The sequence below is a fragment of the Salvelinus namaycush genome, unplaced genomic scaffold (genome assembly GCF_016432855.1).
Source record: "Salvelinus namaycush isolate Seneca unplaced genomic scaffold, SaNama_1.0 Scaffold281, whole genome shotgun sequence".
NCBI lineage: Eukaryota > Metazoa > Chordata > Actinopteri > Salmoniformes > Salmonidae > Salvelinus > Salvelinus namaycush.
This window is the reverse complement of record NW_024059686.1, coordinates 24,363-32,500: the sequence shown is the minus strand read 5'-3', so window position 1 is coordinate 32,500 and position 8,138 is coordinate 24,363.

The following is an 8,138-nucleotide window of genomic DNA, read 5'->3' as shown; positions in this document are numbered from 1 at the left end:
TGTTAGTGATATGCAGATAGCCTATAGCCTACATATCATAGATGACCAGTCTAAACCTGTTCAGATCAGTTCACATAATGTTATAGGCCTACCAGTAGCAGAACAGAGAATGTACTGTATATAGCCTACATATAATAGATGACCAGTCTAAACCTGTTCAGATCAGTTCACATAATGTTATAGGCCTACCAGTAGCAGGACAGAGAATGTACTGTATATAACCTACATATCATAGATGACCAGGCTAAACCTGTTCAGGTCAGTTCACATAATGTTATAGTCCTACCAGTAGCAGGACAGAGAATGTACTGTATATAACCTACATATCATAGATGACCAGTCTAAACCTGTTCAGATCAGTTCACATAATGTTATAGTCCTACCAGTAGCAGGACAGAGAATGTACTGTATATAACCTACATATCATAGATGACCAGTCTAAACCTGTTCAGGTCAGTTCACATAATGTTATTGGCGAACAGACAGCCATGCAATCTAAATGACGTCAAAATGTCTTCAATCAAAGTTTGTACTGACATACATACTGACAGATGTAGTCTATTGAATAGCCTATCATTACAGGGCTCTCCAACCCTGTTCCTGGAGCTCTACCCTCCGGTAGGGTTTCACTCCAACCCTGTTCCTGGAGCTCTACCCTCCGGTAGGGTTTCACTACAACCCTGTTCCTGGAGCGCTACCCTCCGGTAGGGTTTCACTCCAACCCTGTTCCTGGAGCTCTACCCTCCGGTAGGGTTTCACTACAACCCTGTTCCTGGAGCGCTACCCTCCGGTAGGGTTTCACTCCAACCCTGTTCCTGGAGCTCTACCCTCCGGTAGGGTTTCACTCCAACCCTGTTCCTGGAGCTCTACCCTCCGGTAGGGTTTCACTACAACCCTGTTCCTGGAGCTCTACCCTCCGGTAGGGTTTCACTCCAACCCTGTTCCTGGAGCGCTACCCTCCGGTAGGGTTTCTCTCCAACCCTGTTCCTGGAGCTCTACCCTCCGGTAGGGTTTCACTCCAACCCTGTTCCTGGAGCTCTACCCTCCGGTAGGGTTTCACTCCAACCCCAGTTGTAACTAACCTGATTTAAGTTATAAACCAACTAATTATTTTAATCAGGTGACTAGTTTTGAATAGTAGTGAAAACCTACAGGATGGTATCTCTCCAGGAACTGGATCAGAGAGCCCTGTTTCAGAAGATGAATAAAATCCATCCTCCAATTGTTTTTTTACTATTCAGCTTCAGCTAACCGTCCTAAAATCTTATTAGAAATTGCTATATTTTTGTAACAGTAACGTTACCATTTACCTGGTCATTAAATATAATTTATTTAGAATTGATCAGAATTATTTCTTCGTGTATTCTCAAATTGAAATTGCTCCCTCGCGCTCCCCAGCACTACACACATGATGATCAGTGATCATAGATCAAACCTACTCTGGACTGTTAAATGTCTGAAGACGAACTAACTTTATAATAGTTTGTATGTAGCCTATAGACTTACCAGAGTCTGCTCGTCTTTCCTTCAAATCAATACTTTTACCCGACTTCTAATGTTGCCGAGAAATGTGCGCCACAGTTTCAACATTCATTTTGTAAGTGCATTCGCCTACAAAAGTCCTTTCAACTTCATGAGGAAATTACATAACCAGAATTCCTAAACCCAGAGACGCAATATCCCGAGTCTACCGGGACCGCTGGGGAAGCAGACTGTGGGAAGTAGACCAAAGCCGTGATTTGGGGTTTGAGAAGTCATAAGTGAAAAATGATTCCTTAGTCGTACATTTTCTCGAAATCTAAAGGCAAAACCTAGATTCGAGCCAATGTATTAAGTATTTGAACATGTTATTACTCCAACTTCGTGAAAGTGACAAACTGACAGGTTATTATTTTAGTTAAAAAATACTTTATATCGAAGGAGTGTCTTTGGTATGACGGCCTGCACATGCGCAGTTCGGCGTGAGACGACCGTTATACCCGATAATGTGTTTCTGCGCATGCGCTGAGTAAACCAACGTTGCCATGACATGTGCGTCTGTTTCTAGTTAGTATAAATGTATGTGCATATTACACTATATTACACTTTTGGAGCGGCAGGTAACCTAGTGGTTAGAGCGTTGGACCAGTAACCGGAGCTGACACGGTAAACATCTGTTGTTCTGCCCCTGAACAAGGCAGTTAACCCACTGTTCCCTGGTAGGCCATCATTGTAATAAATAATTTGTTCTTAAACTGACTTGCTTAGTTAAATAAAGGTTACTTAAAAAAAAGATATATATATACATATATGCATAAATACTAAAGTATGTCGACACCCCTTCAAATTTGTGGATTTGGTTATTTCAGCCACATCCGTTGCTGACAGGTGTATAAAACCGAGCACACAGCCATATAATCTCCATAGTCAGTAGAATGACCTTACTGAAAAGATCAGTTACTTTCAACGTGGCACCGTCATAGGATGCCACCTTTCCACAAAGTCAGTTCAGCACATTTCTGAATTCCAGAATTCCTAAACCCAGACGCAACATCCCGAGTCTACCGGGACCGCTGGGAAGCAGACTCTAGTAAGTAGAACGATGTCGGGATTTGGTGTTTGAGAAGTCATAAGTGAAAAATGATTCCTTAGTCGTACATTTTCTCGAAATCTAAAGGCAAAACCTAGATTCGAGCCAATGTATTAAGTATTTGAACATGTTATTACTCCAACTTCGTGAAAGTGACAAACTGACACGTTATTATTTGAGTCAAAAATACTTGTTGTCGAAGGAGTGCCTTTAACGGACAGCACATGCGCAGTTCGGCGTGAGATGACCGTTAGACCCGATGGTGTGTTTCTGCGCATGAGTTTAGCAAACCAACGTTGACATGATATTTATTTATTTATTTATTTTACCATTATTTTACCAGGTAAGTTGACTGAGAACACGTTCTCATTTGCAGCAACGACCTGGGGAATAGTTACAGGGGAGAGGGGGATGAATGAGCCAATTGTAAACTGGGGATTATTAGGTGACCGTGATGGTTGAGGGCCAGATTGGGAATTTAGCCAGGACACCGGGGTTAACACCCCTACTCTTACGATAAGTGCCATGGGATCTTTAATGACCTCAGAGAGTCAGGACACCCGTTTAACGTCCCATCCGAAAGACGGCACCCTACACAGAGCAGTGTCCCCAATCACTGCCCTGGGGCATTGGGATCTTTGTTTAGACCAGAGGAAAGAGTGCCTCCTACTGGCCCTCCAACACCACTTCCAGCAGCACCTGGTCTCCCATCCAGGGACTGACCAGGACCAACCCTGCTTAGCTTCAGAAGCAAGCCAGCAGTGGTATGCAGGGTGGTAGGCTGCTGGCGATGGGTATATGGGTCTAGTTAGTATAAATGTATGTTGTAATAAATGATGTTTTTATTGACCTTAACACTTAGCTATAATATTGTTATAATGCCTTCATTATTAAAGCAGACGTGGTTGTGACACTTTGCTACACCCCACAGCTAATCACGTTCTGCTTTTAACAGATACTAACCGCATTCCCACACACACAGAGACAGATGGCTGACAGACCATTTATGAGCACTGATAAGGCAGGGGGGCGCTCTGACCTCAGGGGGGCGCTCTGACCTCAGGGGGGCGCTCTGACCTCAGGGGGGCGCTCTGACCTCAGGGGGGCGCTCTGACCTCAGGGGGGCGCTCTGACCTCAGGGGGGCGCTCTGACCTCAGGCGCCAGCTGCTGGTGTCTGCATCAACATCTTGTCATTGCAGAAACAACCCAGACAGGCAGGGCACTAAACGAGCACGCGCATGCACACACACACACACAAACCCCTGTTTCAGGCGGGAGTTCCAAGGACAAAGAACACTACTGAGAACCAATGGAACATTGATATCAGCCTGAAGGGGACCGCCCTCCACTCACAGCGACCAGTCAGGAGAGCAGAACTACTAGAATCAACCTACGTCATTTCACTGTATAAAATGTATTGCACAATATGAGTCGGGGCTCCTCCTGCTAGATCCCTCTGAGCTAAATGGACGAGCCCGTGCACGTGTTGTCAGATATCTTTACAACTTAATAAACTGCCTTAAATATCATACCTTATCCACCTGGTCTAGCGTCTCAACTTTGTCTCACTCTTCTAGTAACTTTCATCAACATTAACAATGTGCACATAACACTATATTACACTTTTGGAGCGGCAGGTAGCCTAGTGGTTAGAGCGTTGGGCCAGTAACCAGAGCTGACACGGTAAACATCTGTCGTTCTGCCCCTGAACAAGGCAGTTAACCCACTGTTCCCCGGTAGACTGTCATTGTAATAAATAATTTGTTCTTAATTAACCGACTTGCCTAGTTAAAAGTGTTACTTACATTTATTTAAATTTTTTTTTTTAAAGTAAACTAAATTTAAAAAACTAAAGTATGTGGACACCCCTTTAAATTTGTGGATTCGGCTATTTCAGCCACACCTGCTGCTGACAGGTGTATAAAATCGAGCACACAGCCATGCAATCTCCATAGGAAAAACATTACCAGTAGAATGGCCTTACTGAAAATCTCAGTGACTTTCAACGTGGCACAGTCATAGGATGCCACCTTTCCACAAAGTCAGTTCAGCACATTTCTGCCCTGCTAGAGATTCCCCAGTCAACTGTAAATGCTGTTATTGTCAAGTTGAAACATCTATAGGAGAAACAACGGCTCAGGCGCAAAGTGGTAGGCCACACAAGCTCACAGAGCGGGGCTGCTGAGGGCTGAAGCACGTCTGTCCTCGGTTGTAACTATTGAGTTCCAAACTCGGTAGTGAGCCTCAGACCAGGCATATCAAGCTGAAGGACGAGCACAGTCACAATGCATTTCAAATGGCTCCTTTTGAGCATCTGTAAATACTAAATAAATACCTATTCTGCATTTGAAATAATACCACTTCCAATCGAGAAATCAAACGTGTCCGTGGCAAAATATCACGTGTACAGTAATTAAAATCTAATCAAATCTAATTTTATTTGTCACGCTCCAAATACAACAGGTGTAAACCTTACAGGGAAAGCCTTACTTACAAGCCCTTAACCAGCAATGCTTTAAGAAGTTAAAAAAAAGTTGAGTAAAAAACAGATAAGTAAAAAATAGAAAATAAATGTAACACATTATTCAACAGCAGCAGTAAAATAACAATAGCGAGGCTATATACAGGGGGTACTGTTACAGAGTCAATGTGGAGGCTATATACAGGGGGTTCCGGTACAGAGTCAATGTGGAGGCTATATACAGGGGGTACCGGTACAGAGTCAATGTGGAGGCTATATACAGGGGGTACCGGTACAGAGTCAATGTGTTCGGGCACTGGTTAGTCGAGGTAATTGTGGTAATATGTACATGTAGGTAGAGTTAAAGTGGCTATGCATAGATAATAAACAGAGAGTAGCAGCAGAGTAAAAAAGGGGTCTGGGTAGCCCTTTGATTACCTATTCAGGAGTCTTATGGCTTTGGGGTAGAAGCTGTTAAGAAGTCTTCTGGACCACAGCTCAGAGATTTAACGATGCTCCTACGACCACTAGAACAGCTGAGTAATCTACCACCTGCCTCAGACCACTAGAATAGCTGAGTAATCTACCACCTGTCTCAGACCACTAGAACAGCTGAGTAATCTACCACCTGCCTCAGACCACTAGAACAGCTGAGTAATCTAACACCTGCCTCAGACCACTAGAACAGCTGAGTAATCTAACACCTGCCTCAGACCACTAGAACAGCTGAGTAATCTACCACCTGCCTCAGACCACTAGAACAGCTGAGTAATCTAACACCTGCCTCAGACCACTAGAACAGCTGAGTAATCTAACACCTGCCTCAGACCACTAGAACAGCTGAGTAATCTAACACCTGCCTCAGACCACTAGAACAGCTGAGTAATCTACCACCTGCCTCAGACCACTAGAACAGCTGAGTAATCTAACACCTGCCTCAGACCACTAGAACAGCTGAGTAATCTAACACCTGCCTCAGACCACTAGAACAGCTGAGTAATCTAACACCTGCCTCAGACCACTAGAACAGCTGAGTAATCTACCACCTGCCTCAGACCACTAGAACAGCTGAGTAATCTAACACCTGCCTCAGACCACTAGAACAGCTGAGTAATCTACCACCTGCCTCAGACCACTAGAACAGCTGAGTAATCTAACACCTGTCTCAGACCACTGGTAGAACAGCTGAGTGAGTCGTTAGATGTTCTTCCACGTGACTTTATACACAGAAGATCTCATCTAAATATAGAATCACATGGTTTATCCGTCTCTCTGTGACCACGGACAAATTCAGAAAGTTGACTACAAATACAAAGTTGACAATTGATTCAAACGAGGGATGTAAACACATTTTCTTTATATGAAAACCAAGATGACTGCATTAAAATATAAACATTAGGCTTTAGGCCTCTTTCAATCATATTGAAATATATTCCATGTTCAATATATTGAGTTCTATTTTGCTACTTGTAAGCTACTGTCTGTAATTTTTCTCAATATATTTTATAACATGTGCGCAATGACGTGCTAAATCTGAGATGTTTTATGTGTCAGCATTAGAATTAGCCGCCTCAATATCTGCAGCCATAGGTGCTAATAGAAGCTGATCTGTGGTCAGTATTGTGAACTAATTATAATGTTAATGTTAACAATTTATGTTATTCTTCAATAAAACAAACTCCAAAGCAAATCAGGGGAATAAAAATAGGTTTATTCAGAGAGGACAAATCAAGATGTTAAGCTGGGAGGTAGATGTTCAGATGTTCAGTCTCCCCTGTCCTCAGCTTTTCTCCCCTGAACAAAGGAACAGGATGTTATTTATAACCCCCCACCCTAGCCTGGGGTTGACCAATCAGAAGTCCCCTGTCCTCAGCTTTTCTCCCCTGAACAAAGGAACAGGATGCTATTTATAACCCCCCACCCTAGCCTGGGGTTGACCAATCAGAAGTCCCCTGTCCTCAGCTTTTCTCCCCTGAACAAAGGAACAGGATGTTATTTATAACCCCCCACCCTAGCCTGGGGTTGACCAATCAGAAGTCCCCTGTCCTCAGCTTTTCTCCACCGAACAAAGGAACAGGATGTTATTTATAACCCGCCCACCCAAGCCTGGGGTTGACCAATCAGAAGTCCCCTGTCCTCAGCTTTTCACCACCGAACAAAGGAACAGGATGCATTTATAACCCCTCACCCTAGCCTGGGGTTGACCAATCAGAAGTCCACTGTCCTCAGCTATTCCCCACCGAACAAAGGAACAGGATGCCATTTATAACCCCCCCCCCCCCCCCACCCTAGCCTGGGGTTGACCAATCAGAAGTCCACTGTCCTCAGCTATTCCCCACCGAACAAAGGAACAGGATGCCATTTATAACCCCCCCCCCCCCCACCCTAGCCTGGGGTTGACCAATCAGAAGTCCTTGCAGGACAACTTGGCCAATGGCTGTTTAACAAGTATCCTGCTCTCGACTCAATGTGCAGACCAATGACACCGTGGCCCACGTAGCACACGTCGCTCTGAGTTCAGGACATTCCACAGATTCTAACAGATGTTGAACTGAAACCCAACTCCTATTTACAATTCACTATTGACCTTTAGTACTCTAGTCCTCTAGTACTCTAGTCCTCTAGTACTCTAGTACTCTAGTACTCCAGTCCTCTAGTCCTCTAGTACTCTAGTCCTCTAGTACTCTAGTACTCTAGTACTCCAGTCCTCTAGTACTCTAGTACTCTAGTCCTCTAGTCCTCTAGTACTCTAGTACTCTAGTACTCTCGTCCTCTCAAACTCTGCGTTGTGTATTTATCTTCAAAATATTCTTACATTAAGGAAAGATTTGAATGGAGAAAACTGATCTGAGAGCAGCGCTCCCTTTCTTTAGATCCTATCAGTACTGATACATGATCCACCAGACCTGATACCTTGTAGTGCTGCTGATCCAGTTTCTGCTGGTCTGACTGAGGATATGAACTCTGACCTGTTCACCGGACGTGATACCTTGTCCCGAACCTTCTCTCTCTCTCTCTCTCTCTCTCTCTCTCTCTCTCTCTCTCTCTCTCTCTCTCTCTCTCTCTCTCTCTCTCTCTCTCTCTCTCTCTCTCTCTCTCTCTCTCTC